The sequence below is a fragment of the Crotalus tigris genome, unplaced genomic scaffold (genome assembly GCF_016545835.1).
Source record: "Crotalus tigris isolate CLP2741 ecotype Arizona unplaced genomic scaffold, ASM1654583v1 scf7180000024359.8030256, whole genome shotgun sequence".
Classification (NCBI taxonomy): Eukaryota; Metazoa; Chordata; class Lepidosauria; order Squamata; family Viperidae; genus Crotalus; species Crotalus tigris.
Genome location: NW_024100528.1, coordinates 3,378,261 through 3,399,735, shown reverse-complemented (window position 1 = coordinate 3,399,735; position 21,475 = coordinate 3,378,261). Strand labels below are relative to the sequence as shown.

The 21,475-nt window shown below is 35.2% G+C and overlaps 1 long non-coding RNA gene across 1 annotated transcript in view; it reads right to left on the bottom strand.

Moving 5' to 3' along the window:
- Positions 1 to 2,514: 2,514 nt before the first annotated feature.
- The window catches only part of LOC120300846, a 32,340-nt gene continuing 13,379 nt past the window's right edge, over positions 2,515 to 21,475 (bottom strand). Inside the window, exon 3 of the long non-coding RNA XR_005554756.1 lies at positions 2,515 to 2,590. This is a non-coding gene — a long non-coding RNA (uncharacterized LOC120300846). The remainder of the gene's footprint in view (positions 2,591 to 21,475) is intronic.

The following is a 21,475-nucleotide window of genomic DNA, read 5'->3' as shown; positions in this document are numbered from 1 at the left end:
GAGAGAGAGAGAGAGAGAGAGTGTTAGTTGGAGGAGTAATAGACCTATGCAATATCAACCTCAGTATTAATATTTATGCATTACCCTACTCCAGTAAACTAAGAGTTCTAATGAAAAACTATTTCATAAAAGTACAGTATTCCACTCTGCAGCCAAGACCCATTACTGTCTTCTTGTCTTGGCTGTACTTTGCTTTCCTTTTTAAGTATCAGTGTATAAAATGTAATTGTTAAGGACTTTCACTTCTCCTTGGGCTTTTATGGAATATTTTCTCATCTTAGCTTTTTTTCCAAAAGGTAAGATGAGAAAATATCATGTAATTTGTAGTTTCATTTCATACCTTAGATGGGAAATAAAAAAATATATTTTTTAAAAAAATTAAAAAGTGTAAATATTTACATTCATTTTCAAATAATAACAGAAACTCACTGTAAATATATTTTATTGAACCCGCCTTTAAGGAAGGTAGGATGAATAAAACCTTTGAGAGCTCTTTTCGTATTTTAATGCACTAATACTTTTTGTCTTTTGTTATATTTTCCCTTTTTTCTTAATAAAAATCAATTCAGGTATACTTTAAATTACAGACTGGAGGGGAACTAATTTGTACACAACACTGGTGTATATTTAGAAATGGCCTTGGAAGGGACGGGTAGAGCCACAGGCAGGAGAAGTGTCAGATAAAAGCCAGCTTAGCTCACAACAGTAATGTGGGTATGGCAGATATTTCAGAAGAAGATCTCTTAGACTAGCAAAGGGGACAGGGGAGAGATACACTTGTGTGCTTCCTATGTGGACTACTTTGCAAGGCTGATAACTAAATAAATTTTAAAAAACAAATGGTTAACTTCATTCAACTTATTCTTTGGCAATTTTGTTCACAAGTTATTCTGTTTCCTGAATTTCAAATTCCTTCATAACCCTTAAAGAATCTGCCTTTTACAAAATATGTCAAATGTATGTGAAATAGGCTAAATCTTTGAGCAATAGTTCTTCCCATTAGTCAAGCCATTCATCAACAGCTTTTCCTCCTACAAAAGTGCCCCTTGAAATGCTATTTATAAGATTATATTTCAAGTGTAATTTTGGTAGGAAAAATTCTTCCCTATACATTTAAAACATTCAAACAAGATTATTTTTCACAGTTAATAACCTCCACAAAGTACAGTCATACTATAAAACATCTGCAGTCAAACACTAAAGACTAATGGAATAATTCCCTGATATATTATTAACACAAATAATCCTCTCGTAATATATAGTAACCAGTGCATAAAGAGCATCTATTCATCATTATATACTTTCCTGAACAATTATGTTTTCAAATCTTCCAGAAAGACAATAATGTGAATACCAGTCTAGCTGGAAACTGTTCTGCAAGGTGCATACTATCTCTGGAAAAGAAACATCACATAGCCTCGGTAAATAGATGGATTGATTCTGATTCCAGAATGTGATATTGAAGATATTATGAGTTGTGGTGGTGCAGTGGTTAGAATGTATTATTGCAGGCTACTTCTGCTGACTGCCAGCTGCCAGCATTTCAGCAGTTCAACTCTCACCAACTCAAGATTGACTCAACCTTCCATTCTTCCGAGGTCAGTAAAATGATGACCCAGATTGTTGAGAGCAATATGCTGACTCTGTAAACCGCTTAGAGAGGGCTGTGAAGCAGTACATAAGTCTATTGCTAAATGCTATTGCTATATTTGAAATTAGGGTAGAACAAGAATGGGATATGCACTGCTTGTACACTAGATATTTAACAAAAAAATGAAATATTTAACCAAAAAATTTTCATTTTTCACTTATCAACTTAGTGCATGTGACAAATGAAAACAGGAAAATCCATGTAAAATCTACATATGTGATTTATTAAACCCACAGGATTAACTGCTTATATTTCTGAACCTTTTGAAATGAATGTACAAGGAAGCACAATGTTATATTGGTAGAACATTTTATCATTAAGATGTGAGATAGTGTGCTACATTGGTGCAAATATTTTTAGTACCTAAAGCAGAAAATAGAGATGTTTGAAGTTAAGATTAATAGTAGAACATAGAGACCTCAGAAGCAACTCATAACCTACCTCCAAGTACACATATATTAATCTCTCTTGACTTCAGTGCCCTTCCAGCATCATTGGGCATGCTGGCAAAGAGTTATTGGAACTATAACCAAACATAGATGGAGGGAATCAGACTGAGTATAATTACCCTGAATAGCCAGCTTCCACTTGGTTGTTGTTATCACTCTGTAGATGTTGAACTTACCCTACATTGTTTACATTATCAGACTATTACTGTAGGGTCTTGCTCACAGACACTTGAGTAAAAGCCATCTCCAAAATTTGAAAAGCATGGACATAACATTAATTAAACTATCAAAGCTAGAAGTAATGAGCTAGGAAGGCACAATGCTGTGGGGAAATAGCTTCCATGTGGGAGAAAGATATATGCTTACCTGTCTGCATGCCTGCCTGAAAATTATCTGAATGAATCACAGAAGTGCATTTGATCTCATCCTTGGCTGTTGTTTTTAATCTCCTTGCTGATTCTGTTTTTTAAACGTAGCCAAAGGAGCGTGTCTGAAAGAAAAAGAAGGGATGCCAGCCAACCAAAGATGTACTTAATGCAGATGCCATTAATAAATCACTGTTAGTTAAGATATAGATTAGGTGATGGGTGGCAGATGGGAAGAAGGAATGTCAAATTGCTTTTCTCATATAGATTATTGGATTAACAAGGAAGAAGCGGGTGTGTGGCAAACCAGTGTAACAAATTACCATTAAAAAAAATGGAGCTCATTGCAAGCTGGTAATAATGCCATGTCAGCCATTAGCTCTCTGGAGAGCTACTCAAAAGCAGAAACATCCATCTTCTGAAAAAGAGATGGCCACTGACACTTTAGGATATACACAAATGTAGTTGGCTCCAGTTTCATCCCTCCTCCCTATTCTTCACAATGTACGCCTGAGGGATGTTATGATGAAACATGATGGCTAATAGCAAGCATGTATCTAAAACTGCCTTAGAAAAGAGCCTGTAGTAGACATAAATAGGAGAAATAATGCATTTCAGTCAGTGAAATTTCTGTATTTTATTATGGGAAACATTTGGTTAGGAAAAAATGAAGTAAATTGGATCACTCTTTACAGTTTAAAAAAAAGAATGTTCTGTAACATTACATTTTCCATATATTATATCCTGACTTCCTTGTGGTATTTTTAGGCAGCATCCAGATTCAGTATTGTTTAGCTTCAAGAACACAAGTGATATTATTTGGACAAATATCTTACATTCTTTATAGATGCTGGTTTTGTGCCATAATTTTTGCTTCATTGTTTTAACTATATTTAGTCACAATCTCTTCAAGCAAATGTTAAAACTGGAACTAAAACTCTCAAGTCATTAAAACTGGAAGTCAAGGCTATATTACTAATTGTCATGGGGTCTTTTTTAAAACTGGAAGTCAAGACTATATTACTAATTGTCGTGGGATCTTTTTTAAACTATGTGCAATTTGATTGACTCAAAAATAATAGACCCTGGATAGTTGAATTTTTATACATATTGTTTTATATAGATCTACGTGAAATGTTAATATATTGCTAGTCCATGTAAGATATGTTATACATTAACATATATTAACATACATTAATAGGTACACCCACATGTCACCTATCCTCCACGAGCTGCACTGGCTTTCTGTGGGTCTCCGGATGCAATTCAAGGTATTGGTTATCACCTTTAAAGCCCTTCATGGCTTAGGACCAGGTTACTTACAGGACCGCATACTGCCGCATAGTTCCCAGAGACCAGTGAGGTCCCACAGATTGGGCCTCCTTCAGGTCCTGTCGGCCAGACAATGTTGGCTGGCGGGCCCTCGGGGAAGGGCCTTTTCTGTGGTGGCTCCGACGTGGTGGAATCAACTTCCCCCCAAGATTTGAACTACTCCCACCTTGCCGGCCTTCAAGAAAGCCATTAAAACTCTCCTGTTCTGGCAGGCCTGGGGTTGATGTCACGGTTGATGTCCTGGGACGGGACACGACTGGGACATGCTGTATGAATGCACTCATTTTTATTGTTATATTTATTGTTTTAATTTTGTACGCCACCCTGAGTCCCTAGGGATTGGGTGGCATATAAATTTTATTAATAAATAAAATAAATAAATAAATAAATGAAATAATTGTGTCTCACAATTATAAGTCGATGGTCATAAAACAGGTTATTACATGACTGTACCCAATTTTATATCCATTTTGTGGTGATCATTAAGCAAACACAGTCATAAAGCAAAAGCTGAAGTCATTAAGCTAATACCATAATTGTTAAGCAAACCTATTGTTTGCTATGGGCTTTTTTTTTCCAGAAATGGAAGTAAATTCCTTTCCAGAAAAGGATCATAAATAGTGATCATGTGACCACAGCACACTGCAAATCACCATAAATGTGGGCTGGTTTCCCAAGTACCGAAAATATGGTCATGTGACCATGGGGAGCAACTGTCAGAACTTCAGAACCAGGTCATAAGTAGCTTTTTGTGGGTCTTTCATAATTTTGAACGTTTCTCTAAGCAACCATTCATGAGCTAAGTACTACCTTATCCTCTTATACAATGTTATATTTTGAAAAAAATAAGGCACAAAAGTAAAATATCCAAACATGCATGTGTCAGTGGTTTCTATTGCTATTCTCTTATCCTGTAGTCTTTTTCTATTACTATTGTACTATTACAATTTTCTCTACACTATATTTTACTACTTTTACTATTATTCTATTACTTCTATAGTACTGTTATTTCTGTACTATTACTAGCATATACTAGTTTGTACTAGAACACTACAGTATTCGTATTACCAGCATAGACAATGTTTTTCACTTACAGATTCCTCTGCATGGTCAGTATGTAAAGCACGTGCAGATTCCCGATCTCTCTTCTTTTTCTACTCATCATTCACTCCCTTTGAAAGAAAACTACCTTTTCTTATTTAATTTAGCCATTTTCACTGTTTGTTGCTAGCTACACAATTTCAAAAACACATTTCCTTCCTCATCTGTTTCAAGGTTTCAGTTTTTATAGGCAATTCTGCCATGCTGAAGCAGGGTAGAAGATTCAAATAGGAAGGGAAGAAGGCAGCACAGGTGCCTGCAATTTTCTCAGCAGCCTTCTTTTCCACACTAATCCCTCAAATAGTTGGGCAATATCTCTGATTAGTTGCATAAAAGTGTTGGACAGAAGAGTTGTGTCTAACCTTTTGGGACCCATTTATTTTGTTAATTTGGTTTCATTTAGAATTGGAATTTGGATATTTTTAAAGATACCTTTCTCTCTGCATTTTAATAAAATGGAATTATATTTGCTTTATGTTTTATAAGCCATATCTGATACGATAGTTTGTACTGCTTCTCATTATTCTCACTTTGCTAGATTCATTAATGAAATTAATATTCACAATGTGCACAGATTTAGAACCATAATGTAGAAATGACTTTGTCTGACTGTTTAGCAACTTCTGTTAATGTAACTCTATAACTTAATGAGATATCCTTGTCAAAACAGCTTATCTTATGCTTATCTAGTCTATCTTTATATTGAGAATTCCTAGTTTTCTAGAGGCATTATCCTCAGAAAGTCTCTGTATAAACATATAATTCTAATACAGACTTTCAGCCAAACCTCTGGTCTTCTTGATGTGAATTAATGCATTGTTATAGCAATATTAATGATGTTCCTAGATGAAATACATACCTTTAAAAATAAATTAGATGCTATGCATATTTTCCTCTACTGCAAGATGATCCAAAGCTTTGAAAAAATGATAAAGTAAAGGTAAAGGTTTCCCCTTTCCAGTTATGTCTGACTCTAGACGAGGGTGCTTCTCTCTGAGAGCCATTGTTGTCCAAAGATATTTCTGTGATCATGTAGTATCATATTTATCTACTCTCATTTGCATGCTTTCGAACTGCTAGGTGAGCAGGAGTTGGGAAGAAACTGAAGCACATCCTGTTACTCAGCACTTGGGTCTTCAACCCCGGGGTGTCAGTTTTCGAGCTGACAACTCAGCATCTTTAATCACTGAAACATCATGCCTAATCAAAATTGGTACAGGCAAACATTTATTATAGCTTTTAAAGCCCATAGGTGCAGTTAAGATGAGTTCAAAAAATCATGAAGCACTGAGGAAAAAGAGCAAGAGGTTACAGAATATCTAGAATAGAATAGAATAGAATAGAATAGAATAGAATAGAATAGAATAGAATAGAATAGAATAGAATAGAATAGAATAGAATAGAATGGACCTTGGAGGTCTTCTAGTCCAGCCCCCTGCTCAAGCAGGAAAACCTATAACATTTGAGACAGATGGATGTCCAGTCTCTTCTTAAAAAATCTCCAGGACTCTTAGTTATAACAAAGATTTATGAGGTAGTAACATAGTTCTGAATTTCATAATAAGAGCTTAATTCTGCTTAATTTTTCAATAGTTCTTCTGAGCACTCATTAACATTGCCAGGATTCTTAGGTAACCTAGCTTAGAGTGAGCCTACTATAATTCCCCAAATACCAGGCATCTTAATGAAAACGATACAAGGACCAAATCATAGCTCATGCTGCCATTGGAATACTGCAGTTGGAGTAGAATAACATTTTGCTTGGTTAAAATAAAAAGCTGGCTCAGTATACAATTTGCCGGTCCATTTATGTCACCTGAGGATACCAAATGGCAGCTAACAGATGTTACTGAATAAAATTTGAACTGCTAGAAAATTACTGATGATAATCACCAAGAGAATTACTACCACTGGAATTCAGCCAAGGATTGGACAAAATAACACATGCTTACATGAGCAACTTGCTGTAAGCTATCTTCTCTGTTTGACAGGGTGTATATTTGTGAGAAAACATTCTGATTCCTGGACTATAATAATAATATTAAATTATGGTCATTTCCAAAACATAATGACATCTACCTATTCCAATTTCATTCTGGAAACTCTGTGCATGGCATAACACAAAAGTATAAAATGTTTACCAGGTACAGCCAGGTATTACTCTGCAACCCACTAATTATACTTGATCACATTAATAAATCATATTCTTTGCAGCCTTTCAAACTAATCAAACTATTCTATTTTGCATCATCTAGGACTGAAGATATAAGCCCAATTTGTTATTTTTATTACTTTTCTCAGCATTTCATGTATTTGTAGTTTTAATGTGCTTTTAAATATATCACAGTTTTTCTTTTTTCTTTTTTATTGTATATTGTTAATTTTGTTATTCATAACCCTGTACTCTGCTCTGGGAAGTGAGGGGGGGTTGAGGGTGGGTGGGTGGGTGGGTGAGTGGGTGGGTAAATAAGTAGGATAATATAGATATGGTAATTTATGAGAGGTGCTGCTTGGGCATTTCCCCTACGCTGCATTCATGTATTTGAGAGGGATGAGAGGGGAGGAAGGTGAAGGGAGGAAGTAGGATGGTAAGAGGAGAAGGGGAGGGGAAGAGAGTAGTGAGGGGAGGAGAGAAAGAGGAGGGAAGTAGGGAAGGTATTAGAGAGGGTGGATGCAGCTTGGGGGGAATGACAAGCAGCACCTATGGTTATGGTTATGGTTATGATTATGAATTTATTTTATTTTGTAAAGTGAATTTTGTTGTATAATTATGCTGGATAAAGAGAAAATATTTTTTTTATTAAAATAAATAAATATATCACAGTTGAACAGGAATTAAAATAGCTAACCTCTTGAATAGTAGAATCTTGAATACTCTTGATATTCTAGAATCACAAAAGTTCAAGTATGCTTTTAAACTGGCACTCAGTCCTTGTATATAAGTGTCCATGAGGACCCTGGAAAACAACTGGAATAAATTATTGTATAGAGAGTTATTGAGTGATAAACTTAGCTAGAGTAGTGTTGAGCCAGGGCATTGAAAAGTCCAGGTGGTAAGTCCCCAACAGAGCTCATTGAGTAATATTGGACCAACTTGTTTGCTATAAAGGAAGTAAAAGATAGAATGGGACAATTCACCAAAGTCTACTTGCCACAGCCAAATTGCTACAGCTAACTCACTGTGGGGTATGGCCAGCTTGCCACAGGCAACTCACTGCAGGACAATTCAACAATTCAATTTAATTATTTAAAATAATTTTAAAAATATTTTAATTTTTGTCATTCACATTTCCTTGTGTCCTTCCTTTGGCATCCTTTCTTTAATGATTATATTCCACCATTTCTTTGATACTAGTGTAACTTTTCTCCTGCAATGAGTTGGCTATGACAAGTTGGCCATGGCGAGCTCGCATCGCGAATTGTCATAGACCCATCCTATCAGACCCCAAATAACTATTTTCGTCCCTAAACAAAGTCCCCCCATCTTTTCCTTGCTGAAAAGTTTTAATCTACAGCCATTTTCTCAGTGGTCTGCTGATTTACCAGGTGACAATGTTTCAGTTTAATTCCAGAGGAAAACATCAGATGAGAACTCTTTTCATTAAACTTTCTCAACAGTAATGCAACAGTTTTATTTGCCCCATAGAAATTGTGAAAGAGTTTCTCCTCCTCCTTGTTAAATTCAGAGAAATCTTCCACCAGTTCAGTTCATTTCTTTCTTTTCTTAAGCTATGGTGGCACAGTGGTTAGAATACAGTTGTTGTTAATTGCGAAGTCGTGTCCGACCTATCGCGACCCCATGGACAACGTTCCTCCAGGTCTTCCTGTCCTCTACCATCTTCTGAAGTACATTTAAATTCACACCTACTGCTTCAGTGACTCCATCCAGCCATCTCATTCTCTGTCGTCCCCTTCTTCTATTGCCCTCAATCTTTCCCAGCATTAGGCTCTTCTCCAGTGAGTCCTTCCTTCTCATTAGGTGGCCAAAGTACTTGAGTTTCAACTTCAGGATCTGGCCTTCTAAAGAGCAGTCGAGGTTGATCTCTTCTAGGACTGACCGGTTTGAACGCCTTGCAGTCCAAGGGACTCGCAGGAGTCTTCTCCAGCACCATAGTTCAAAGGCCTCAATTCTTTGGCGCTCAGCCTTTCTTATGGTCCAACTTTCACAGCCATACATTGCAACTGGGGAAACCATGGCCTGGACTATACGCACTTTTGTTGGCAGGGTGATGTCTCTGCTTTTTAGTATGCTGTCTAGATTTGCCATAGCTTTCCTCCCCAGGAGCAAGCCTCTTTTAATTTCTTGGCTGCAGTCCCCATCTGAGGTGATCTTGGAGCCCAGAAAAATAAACTCTGTCACTACCTCCATTTCTTCCCATCTATTTGCCAAGACTTGAGAGGGCCGGATGCCATGATTTTGGTTTTCTTAATGTTGAGTTTCAAGCAACTTTTGCACTCTCCTTCTTCACCCGCATCAAGAGGCTCTTTAGTTCCTCTTCACTTTCTGCCATTAGAGTGGTATCATCTGCATATCTTAGGTTGTTGATATTTCTCCCGGCAAGCTTAATTCCAACTTTTGATTCATCTAGCCCTGCCTTTCTCATGATGTGCTCTGCAGATAAGTTAAATAGGCAGGGCGACAGTATACAGCCTTGCCGGACTCCTTTTCCAATTTTGAACCAATCAGTGGTTCCGTGTTCGGTTCTCACTGTTGCTTCTTGACCCGCAGATAGGTTTCTCAAGAGACAAATGAGATGGTCTGGTACTCCCATCTTTTTAAGAACTTGCCACAATTTGTTGTGATCCACACAATCAAAGGCTTTTGCATAGTCAATGAAGCAGAAGTAGATGTTTTTCTGGAACTCCCTAGCTTTCTCTAGAATACAGTATTGCAGGCTAACTCTGCCCAGTGCCAGCAGTTCAATCCTGACTGGCTGAAGGTTGGCTCAGCCTTCCATCCTTCCGAGGTTGGTAAAATGAGGACCCAGATTGTTGGGGGAAATATGTTGATTCTGTAAATTTCTTAGAGAGGGCTGTAAAGCATTATGAAGCAGTATATAAGTCTAAGTGCTATTGCTATTTCTTGTTGGTGATAACTTCGATAGTTTGTTTCTCACCATTTTTCAGTACCTAATCAAAGTAATTATAATTCTGTGACAAAGGAATTTCTTTTTATTTAATCAGGATATCACAAGATAATTCCGCCAATTTACTTTCTTAATCTTAGCAAATACTTACACACAGATACATAAACATCTATTGATTTTATAATTCCTCTTTCATCCACAATATTAAAACTGGTAAACTACCTAACCAAGTGACATGCAGTACCCTAGTTCTATGAATATTTATTCACATCTTTTAGGAAATATATTGGAACGTCACACTGAATAATTTTAGTTTTTATGTTATGTTTGAAACTTTGTTTGAAGCAACATAATACAATTAGGTAGCTTAAATGATTTCCTAGGGAAATTAACAATTTATGTTGTACCCTCTAGTGGTGACAGTTTGCCTTTCTCTTCTCATACAATTTTTCAGATTTCAATAATATTTTGACAATTGTTGCAGACAACTGAACAATGCTCTAATATTGGATCAAGATAATTTAGATTTCTAAGTAGATATAAAAATCCTTGAGATATTTTAAAAATCCCGAAATTAAGAAAATATCAAACAGTATTCATTTCTCAGGGTGGTCTTGCTTGTTTGTTAGGGTTTAGGGTTAGAGGTTGGGGTTTTGTTGAATTACCATTTTAAATAAATGTACTAAGTACCTAGAAACTAAGAAGTTTTTTTTTCCCCTTTGCAGGCCTTTATCCTCCTGTTTTTGCCAGGCCTTGACAATACAGTATAATATTTGGAAGTAGGCTCAGACATCTTTTCCAATACTTTTCTCCATGATCAATAAGTTGTGCAAAGGTTAATAATCAATACAACCTGACAGTAGTATGAGAAAAAGCAATTATAGTTAGAATTGGAAGGAAGGACAGTAGAATCAAAGAGACTGGACATCAGGCCAGATTGATGAGAGATTTAAAACCCAATTGTATAAGGCTGCTTTTATATCCATACACAAAATATATATAGGTTTTAATTGGCCAGGGATTCCTAGGAAATTTAGTTTCCATGGCAATGTTGCTTCAGCATCACATATGAAAGTACATTTCCATTTATCTTTGAAATGGCTCCAATCAGCAAAACAGTAGGACTCTCAAATCTAATTTTATGATGTATAAAGCAGTAAATGTAGGGCAAGGTATCAATTAGGTTGTAGAAAAATGTTTAAGTTCATTTAGTATTTAATTTATGAAACTGGCCCCATGAGCTTTGATATTAAATCAGTTTAGGATCAATTTTGTGAAAGCTGACTGCATGATACTTTATGTGCATGTGTGTGCCGGCAGAAACAATGACCCTAATCCACCCCACAGATTTATTCCTGATATCTACTTGATAGCTATTTGACATTAAATACAAATCATATTTAATCAAACATGTATATCTGTAATTATAAGTAATGATAAAAAGTAATGTGTTCTGCTTTAATAGTTGCTATTCTATATTCATTTACCTGGGAATTGGTCTCAATGGAGATGCTGTTACCTCTGAGTAAACCTGCACAAACTGTTGTCTTATATTTATTTATGATCTATGTTTGTCATTAAATGTACATTATCTTGTTTCTTAGCTGTATAGATATAATTGCCCCATAAAGAGTCTTGTACTTCAACCAAAAAAGTCTCAGAGCTTGGTGGGAGGTTATAGGCTTGTATAGAGAAAGAGTAAGTTTCAGACAATAGCATTTCCAGTTAAAATAGCAAGTAGGGAGTGGTGGGAATGGTATATTTATTAGATACAAAAAAATTATAAGACATAATGCAACTATTTCTGTTCTTGTATTACAAATATGTGGACATAGCTGATATATATAACCAGTTATATAACAGACTAGAAAAACCACTCTGATTTCTAGTCTTACCTTAGGTATGAAAACCAGCTGGGTGACTTTGGGTTAGACTCTTTCTCCCTCACAGCCTTATCCACCTCGCTGGGTTGTTGTGGAAAAAATAGGAAGAGGAAGGAATACTAGATACGTTTGCTGTTTTGAGTTATTTATAAACAAAAAGAATAATAAAGGGGTAAAAATAAAGAGCAAGGCTGGCATTCTAGGACTGAAATCTTAACATATCTAAAGTGAGGAAAATACGTGGACAGATTATGTTGGATATTTGAAAACAGCAGCTGAAGAAAAGAGACTGGTCATTATTTAATCATTTTTTTTGTTTTTGTTTTTTAAATGAATTTACTTTTTCAACATGCAGCACACCTGACAAAAATCAAGAAAAAAAAACCCTACAACCACAAATATTGAAAAAAATCATAAAACAAAAATTTGATCTGACTCACATCCTAAATGATTTTCCTTCATTATTTGAATGAATAAGAATATGAAGATTATTTTGAGTATTTCTCATTTTATTTTGGGATCCGAGCTTATCAAATATTTTGGCTATGAAATTGATTTTTGTCAGTCATTGTTTGCTTGTTGGCTTGTTTCTGTGTTTGATTTAAGAAATTGCTATATCCAAATTAACTTTTTGGTAGTATTTTTTTTTCTTTTTTTTCCTCTGCGTCTCATAGTATTATGTAAAGACTACTCTTTGTAGTCTTTAGATGACTTCAAATTCATCAAGTTATTTTTAAATGCCTAGTGTTAAAGAATTTCCTTGGTGTCACACTCTGTATAAGTACTTAAGTTTAGATTTGAAGAAAATCTGCCTTCCCTGGGACTTACTCTTATTAATGATTTCCATTCATCATTGCTGTGGAAGAACAATATGATTCACAACCTGTCTGGACAGATGAAATTAGGTGTTTATGAAGCAGTCCAATGCTGGTTTCCCCCAGGGGCACTGCAGGAAAGAAATTAAATAGCTTTTTTGTGTGTCATAAAATGGATGCCATTCAAAGATGTTTCTACCTTCTTTTTAGATTTTTTTTATTTTGTAAAATTATCTATTCAACCTAGAGATTTTCTCTTTGTCTGTTCCTCATACACACACAATAGCTGCTTTGTAATCTGCCTGTGCTGGAAATAAATTATCATTTAATATAGAAAATTACTGCAAGAATTAATTTCCCCTTTAAAAAAATGGTTTGCAGTAAAGCTAGTGACAGAAATAAGGAAAATGTGATATAAAAAGTTTCCCCCAATCCGTTCCTCCTAGATGAGTTGGATGTCAGTTCCATAATTCCATCTGGTTTTATTCACTGGGAATTTGGGATATTAAAGAGGAGTGCAGAAAATTGGGGATGGATGGTAAAAATAATTGATTTTGCATGGTATTGTCTAGGGAGATTCTCAGTCATCCAGGTCATAGTTACCCCAAAGGTGCTTTTCCATAAGGCAACTGGACTCTCTTGTTTTTCTTTGAAGACATTTTGCTTCTTATCCAAGAACCTTCTTCAGCTCTGACTGGACAGTGGAGAATGGAAGGATTTATACTCCATGCAGTCAACTGGTCATTTGCATTCTTTTAGAGTTGTTGAGGCCACCTGGAGGTTTATCTGTGTTGTCAGGGTCACCTGAGTAGTATAAATGAGTATGGAACCTTCTTCGAACTCCTGAAATGACTGTGTTGTAGACTGGAGATAGATGTTGTTGTATCTTGAATAGAATAGAGCTGGAAGAACCTATACCATTTTAGATAAATGACTGTCTAGTCTCTTCTTAAAAATCTCCAGTGATTGAGCGCCCATGATTCTACTGGTTAATTGTCCTCACTGTTAAAAAGTTGCTCCTTAATTCCAGGTTGCTTTTCTCTTTGATCAGTTTCCAACCATTGTTTCTTGACCTGCCCTCTAGTGCTTTGGAGAATAACGTGACCCCTTCTTCTTTGTGGCAGTCCCTCAAATACTGGAATACTACTATGACGTCTCTCCTATTTCTTCATTTCTTTAGACTAGCCAAACCCAAGTCCTGCAGCCATTATTCATATGTTTTAGTCTTAAGGCCTTTGATCATCTTAGTTGCTCTTCTCTGAACTTTTTCCAAAGTCTCAACATCTTTTTTGTAGTATGGTGACCAAAATTGGTTGCAGTATTCCCGGTATGGTCTCATACTTTGTGTGATCTTGATTTTATGCCTCTGTTTATACAACCTAGGATTGCATTAGCTTTTTTAGCTGCACACTGCTGGCTCATATTCAAGTGATCATCCACTAGGACTCCAAGGTCCCTCTAACAGTTACTGTTTTTGAGCCAGGTCTCGCCTATTCTTTCCCTCTCTGTTGAGAGAGATCTGTTCAGTTTTGACATAGATGGGCTCTTTGACCCCTGTTTCAAACCAGAGGTCCTTTATGTCAAAAATGTGAACTTTGCTGTCTTTGAAACAATGGCCTTTGTCTTTTAAATGCAGATGGACTGCTGAATCTTGTTCTGTTTGGTTTGTTCTCCTATGTTATGCCATGCATTTATGAAGTGGTTGTTTTGTTTTCCCAATGTACAGATCTGTACATGGCTCACTTTATTGTACTGCATATACTACATTGCTCAGTTTGTGTCTGGATGTTTTGTCCTTGGGGTAGACAAACTTCTGCCTTACTGTATTTGTGGTCTTGAAGTGTGCACATATGTTGTGTTAGCTGAAGATTCTCCTGAGCTTTTCCAATATTCCTGCAATATATGGAATGACAACATTTTCTTCTTTAAAGAAGAAAACAATAAAAGAAGCAATTTGGGTATTTTTCTTTTGGAGTTTTTAGCAATAGCTAATGCTAGCTATGGAATCCTAAAAGTTGTAGTCCACATCTCTGGTTGATGTACAGATTGGGAGAGGCTATACCATCTTCCAAGATTTATGAAGATAAATAATTCCGTAAGTATTGCAAGAAGTGAATATTAAAATATCTCCTCTATAGTAATTATAATCATTGCTTACAATTTTGAAATCCTCTGACAAGAAGATGCTAACAACCAAGAAAACACTTTTCTCTTATTCTAACTCAGTAAATCATAGCTTTCTTCTCAGCACTTCCCATTTATTTACATAATAGTAACAAGATCTACCCTTTTGGCACTTGCCTTATTTATTATTTTGCAAAATGCAAGTATAGTGTTGTCTCAATTGTTTCTTTTGATTTAAATGTTTCAATGTAATTACTGGCTTAATCTTCTTCTAATATTTGAGCTACTATTATCTTGACTTGTTTTCTTTTTAATTCTGTGTTGTACTAATATTTTGTGGAAAATTCTCGCAACATTGAAAAAGCAAACAGCTATTCAAACTTCTGTGAATAAAGAATGGAAGTTTCTTGAAAAGTCATATGAATGAAGACTGAACATTTCACTTGTTTGGACATTGCCTTCTCCTAGTTATTTTATGCACACTCACATTTCCATGATATAAAGAACCTCAAAATTTCTAACAAGAAAAAATCTGGTTTAGGAATATCAACTGTACAGGCTACAGCAGTGTTTCCCAAACTTGACAATTTTAAGGCATGTGGACTTCAACTCTCAGAATTCCACAGCCAGCGTTGCTGGCTGTGGAATTCTGGGAGTTGAAGTCCTCATGCATTAAAATTGTCAAGTTTGGGAAACACTGGGCTACAGTATTGACATACAGTACTGGACTTAGACTTGCTAACAGCAGCTGGAGCCAGTTAATCCTTTTAAAGACAGGGGAAACCAAATTCATCTTCTCCTTTTTACAAAAGGTCCTCCTACGAAGGAACTTCTTCTAAGAAATGTATTTTTCTTTGCTATCTCCTAGAGAGGGAGAGAAAGAAAGATGGAAAGAAGGAAAGCTCTCTCAGTGTGCACTTCAGTTCGGGGGCAACTTCACTAACACTCTTACGGTGAACACTGTATATCACCTGCTTTTTGAATTTCTGTCTATCAACTGATTCTTACCATTGTACTCCTTGAACACCTTGTTAGATTTTTTAGATTGTTAGGGGTTTTTTTTAACCAGAACTTTGGCTGAAATAAGAATACAGCTACTGCTTGCTTCTCTGTGACTCATACAGAAGACTAGACTTAATTTATGATTTGCTGAGCTTTTTAATAATACTAAAAGTCAGTTTGGTATAATGATTAAAGGCATTAGACTAGATTGTGAGTTTTAATCCTAATTTAAACACAAAGCCAGCTGGATGACTTTGGGCTAATGAAAATACACTCATAGAAAAGCTGTATATCAAAATGCACTGATTGTGATTTTTTTTTATAGTGATGTCTGATTTTTTCGCTGGTCTTTGACCAAAATAAAGATGAAGCTGAAACTAATTTGCTGAGCAATTATAGCTGTGAGAGCTTTGTGATTAATACTTTGGTCTGTCTATATTTTACTGAAGCTGAGTTAAGTTGAGAAATCATGATTGAGAAATCACGAACGCACTAGCTATTTATCACTGCTGCTACAATTTGAGCAGCAGAATCTCCTCAAAAGGTGAGTCTGAAAAGGTGGCTAGAATGAAACAGGTACACAGAAAATCCTAGAGTTCCTGCATGGGGATAGGCACAGCATTTATAATTATGCTTCTTTGAAAGACATCAGTCAATAAATGCACAAACTTCTGTAAACTGATATATGTGGTATAGTTAATATTGTGTTAAGGCTCAAGGATTCTTTTGATTAATTGTTTTGGAGCTATTGAAGAGCTGCAATTTCCTAAGTGGGTATGCTCCAGGCTACAATTTCCAGAATTTCCAGATAGTATCTCTAGCAGATGGTAAGACACCAGATTATAGCAACTTTGCCACAGGGATATTTTATCATTTCTTTTATTCTTCATGTACTATCAGAATAGAATATGTATCTTCTCCTGTCTTGAAATGGAATTGCTGGATAAATGACAGGACCAGTACCGAGCTAAAAAATTTCTGGGGCTGGAGAGGGAAATAAAAAATTAATATTTCCCATTCTGCAGTTCAAAATAATAATAAAATAATAAAACCAATTCTGAGGATTTCAAATAATGAATTGGTAGGTGTGCCTCTTGCACACAGTTATATAAATCCTGGTTTAGAAACAAGATTTTAAAGCCTCACCATAAGGAGCAAATATCTTTGAAAATTTCATAACCTCCTAGGTAGAATGGTAAATCTGGGAGGTATGTAAGAAGTTCATCAGTTCAAGCAGTAAACATAGCAGCACTGTCATGAATCTAATATGTTTATTCTGAATTGTTTTCAAAAGTTTCTGAAGTTGTGACAATGAGCTATTAAAGAAAACTGGTGTGCACAGCCAAATAGGCTAGATTTCAAAATATCCTTTACCATCTTTTTTTCTGTAAAAAAGGACACTAAAAGTCACATTTCATTTGCTATTCTAAAGTCCTGACATTCTTTTCAGTCTCTCAAATTTGCCACCAATATTGGTGGAAGCAACACTAAGAGAAGGCATAAATGGGTCCAGAAAAAGGACTTACAGCAATCTCATAGCTATCATCAGTTTTAAAGCTTAGTTGTCAATATTTAATATCAAATGAAAAAGTTCCTCATTAATATGATCTATTTTGTGGGAAGCAATGATATGAAATGTGAAGGTTGATCTTAATAAATTAAGATTCATAGTGAGACTGGAAAGACAATAGTACATCCATTATGATATTTAATGCAGTATGGGATGGGACATAGCTGTTTTCCCATAGATGTTTTTCTACATTGCACTGAGCTATGTATTATGTATTGTAGAGATTCCCAGTTGTGAACAGGCTTTCTTATGAGCTATTTCTGAAGTGGTATGTTCTTCCTTGCTAACAGAAGTTTTACATATCACAATTTCCAATATCACTTTATAATACCAGTCTACCTGTATACATGGCAATAATCCCAAATTAACTAAACCTTGGCATTATTTGTGAATCCAATCCAATCCAATATTGCAGTTTATTGTAGTGGCTGACTCTAAGGACTGCAACCTTCATAACTCTATGGAAAAGAAAGCTTTATCCAGAAAAATGTTAATGCAATCTATAATGAAAAAATTCATTCTCTTCTGCAGTGCTAAACAATGAACGATGAGAGTTCATATGAGAGTTGTTTCATAAACAGGTTAGATCTGCTGTGTCTTGGACTAGAATGTAAAATTCAGAAATATTAATTTCTTAAGGTATATCAGTCATTTATTGGTATCCTAAAAATGTAACATCTATTCTAAAGCAAATTAGGCAACATAAATTACTGTTCCATATTTCATAGGAGATGGTTCTTTTCTTTTATAAGATCTAGTAGAATGAAATACTATCACATCAACAATCTTCTCCTGTTCATCACAAGTCACATCAATCACAGTAATTCTCCAGGGATCTCAGTTGCTTATCTTTGTGCTTTTATCAGTGAAAATAGAAGAGTTTTCTTCTTGTGTGATATGGTCTAACAAATAGAGCATACTGGAAGCACTTCTGAACCTGATTAAAACTGTCCAGCAAGATAGGAAATTTGAGTTGAAACAGGGATGGCAAAACTAATTGGTCAAAGACAAAACAATATGCACTTTTATTTAAAAAAAACATTTTATGGATGTTTTGAAAACATTTGATGAAAACATTTTATGGGCTTTTTTTATGAAAAGGGAAAAAGTGAAGTGATAATTTATAAATTTGATAAAAGGGTTAAATAAGGGGCTGAAGGGATCTTTGTAATACCACAAAGGAGGAGGGATAATGAGAATATTTATAACTATTGAAAATAAGGTTGGAAGTCACTTGTGTTTCTCTGATTCTTATTTCTTTAATTATCTTTTTTCTGATTTACATACTTGCTTTCTAGTTCTTTACTTTTCCTGTCTTTTATAATTTTTATATTTGTCATTTATATAAATAATTTTAATAAGATGGATGATAGATAGATATAAACTGACTGACTGACTGACTGACTATGGGCATCTTCCTTTCCCATATAAAGGTATTGATAATCTGTATTCAAATGGTTACATCTTGAAATTGCTCACAAAAGTTAAGGCAGACAAGGATGCTAGCTATGGGTGAGAATGGATTGTCTAAATAATACCTTATCCACTTATTCAGAGTTCATGAGCTAAAATTAGTTTCAGGTAACAATACAAAATGGTGCCTAGTCACTATTAAAATCTCAACCTGGGACAAATCAAAACTTCAGCAAATCTGAGCCACTTTGTCAGAAAAATGCTGTAGAAGTTGGTTAAAGTAGCCAGGCAGAAGATCATAATATTGACTTCTCCCTAAAAAGGAGTTTGTAGCCTAGACAAGACTATTGATTGACAAGGAAAAGAAAGCATGCTTCACATCCCTTATCAGCAACCACAAAGTAGGCATGATCCTGAATACATATCCATGTTTGGTCAGAAGCATTTTTAATCTTTCCCCACAAGTGCTTTAGGTGTCATGCTTCACTTCTGGCAGTTCTCCTTCTTTTGCTGAGAGCTGGACTCTCAGTGAAAGGGAAACTGTTAGCCCAGAAATAAAAGATAATCTTTTGGAATCTAAATGTGAGGATCTATTATTACATTCTCTGACTCTGCTAGACTAGATAAAGTAATATAAAATCCAGATTTCTTGGTTTCAGTATCTGAGCAAGAAGAAATGACAGTCCTTTAGATAATAGTTAAATCGCAATCAATGAGAATGGATTTATGGGCTTACAAAATGCCATATGAGAGATTCATGGAAAGCTTAGATGTTTTAACTTAGATTCAGAAGGATTTAGAATCAGTGAAGACTTAAGAATATGGAAGCAAAGGAGCAATGATAAATTAATTATGTTGAGAAGTGTTATGGTTGCATGGCTCTTGGGGGACAAATTTGTAACAAGATGGAGAAATTAAACCAGATTTCATTCCTGCAATATGTGCTACAAATCAAAACTTCGTTATGGTCATAGATCAGCATAAATATGTGATCCATTTTATTTAATAGCAACTCTAAAATTAACATGGAACATGAATGTTCTATTATATATACTGTATGTTTGTGTGCATGCATGTTTATGTACATATGTATATGTATGTGTGTATTCATTCATTCTAGGTGATCTATTTCCCCAAAAAATATTATTTTGATTATTAAGGTACTTAATTTTAACATTGCTTTAATTTATACATCCCCATAAAGAATACTCATATTTCATACTTCTCTGCAAATTATATTGGTTCAATGATCAATATATAATTACATTTTGCCATTTCAATGCCATCTTACTTGCTCAGATACAAATACTGTCCCCACAAATAAATTGATGAATATTTGCCATTTATTAAATCAAAAATAAAGAGATTATGCTGCTATGAGACACATTTAGGGCATGTCCTGAGTGCACAATAACTTTCATTTCTGCAAAAATATATCTAGATATAAGTCTTACAAAATTATTTTTTGCAACAAAAATGAAATATTTCTTTAAAAAATATTTTTGTTCTATTCCAGAAACCCAATGAAACTCATAAAGCATTTATGGCAACTCAGTGTCATGGTTCCAATAGATGAAACTCTTCAAAAGAACTTCAAGGCATTGTTTACCTTAAAGAATCTTTATTCTGAGTAGCATAACATTGGCAGTGCATAATCAAAGCCAAAAACTGAATTCCCCTCCCCTGAGCACATAGTATCAAAGCACAATTCCCTCCTTCAATTAACTATCATAAATCACAGTCCCCAATTAGCTTGAAGTGCGGGTCTCCTCTCCAGTTCTCTAGCCCATCAATTCCTTATCAGCTCTGGTTACAATAACCTTGTTTCTCACGCTAGGTCTAGTGTTGTTATGTCTAGCTGGACTCTCGTTCACATCCCCCTCCCAGCATCATCTAACTCTAAAAGCAAAAGGTAAAAGATGGCTACATTTCCCTTTGTTGTCAATGCAAAAACATCCGATGTTAGCAGCATTGACACTCAGGTTAAATAGGAGCAATTACATTCTGAACATTACATTTCTCAAGAACATTACATTTCTCAAGAACATTAAGTTCAATTGGCACAACTATTGTCACTACAAGAAATAACAGAGATAATTAAATCTATGAAAGTGGGGGGAATAACCTGGTGCCCTGATTTTCCAAATTAAAGGCGTAGAATTTTTATAGATTCATTGGCATCTTCATTATCAGAAGATATTCATACATCATTAATCTTAGTAAATGTTCTCCTTCATTTTATGAGAGCCATACTATGATAATATTAAGACCAGAGAAAGATCCTATTAGATTTGCAAGTTATAGACCAAATATAACAGCAACATTAGTTAGGAGATTACATACCGTAATATATTCCATAATTTACCCATTTCAGTCTGGATGAAGAAATAAATACAAGCATTACATTTTTATATCTTTCTCTACAGCTTTTTCTTTTTGCATACTTTCTTCTACTTTTTATTGCACTTTTGGCTTTTTCTGTTATTTCAGCCTTTTTCATTTTTTCTTGTCTATTTCAGTTTGTATTCATTCTTATTTCTGTTTTTCAATAAACAGAAACAGAAACCAGCATGGCTGCATAAAGAACTCTCTGACAAATTGAAAGATAAAAAGGACAAGTATAGAAAGTGAAAAGAGGGGAGCATAACTAAGTCAGAATATCAGCAAATAGCCCGAGCCTGCA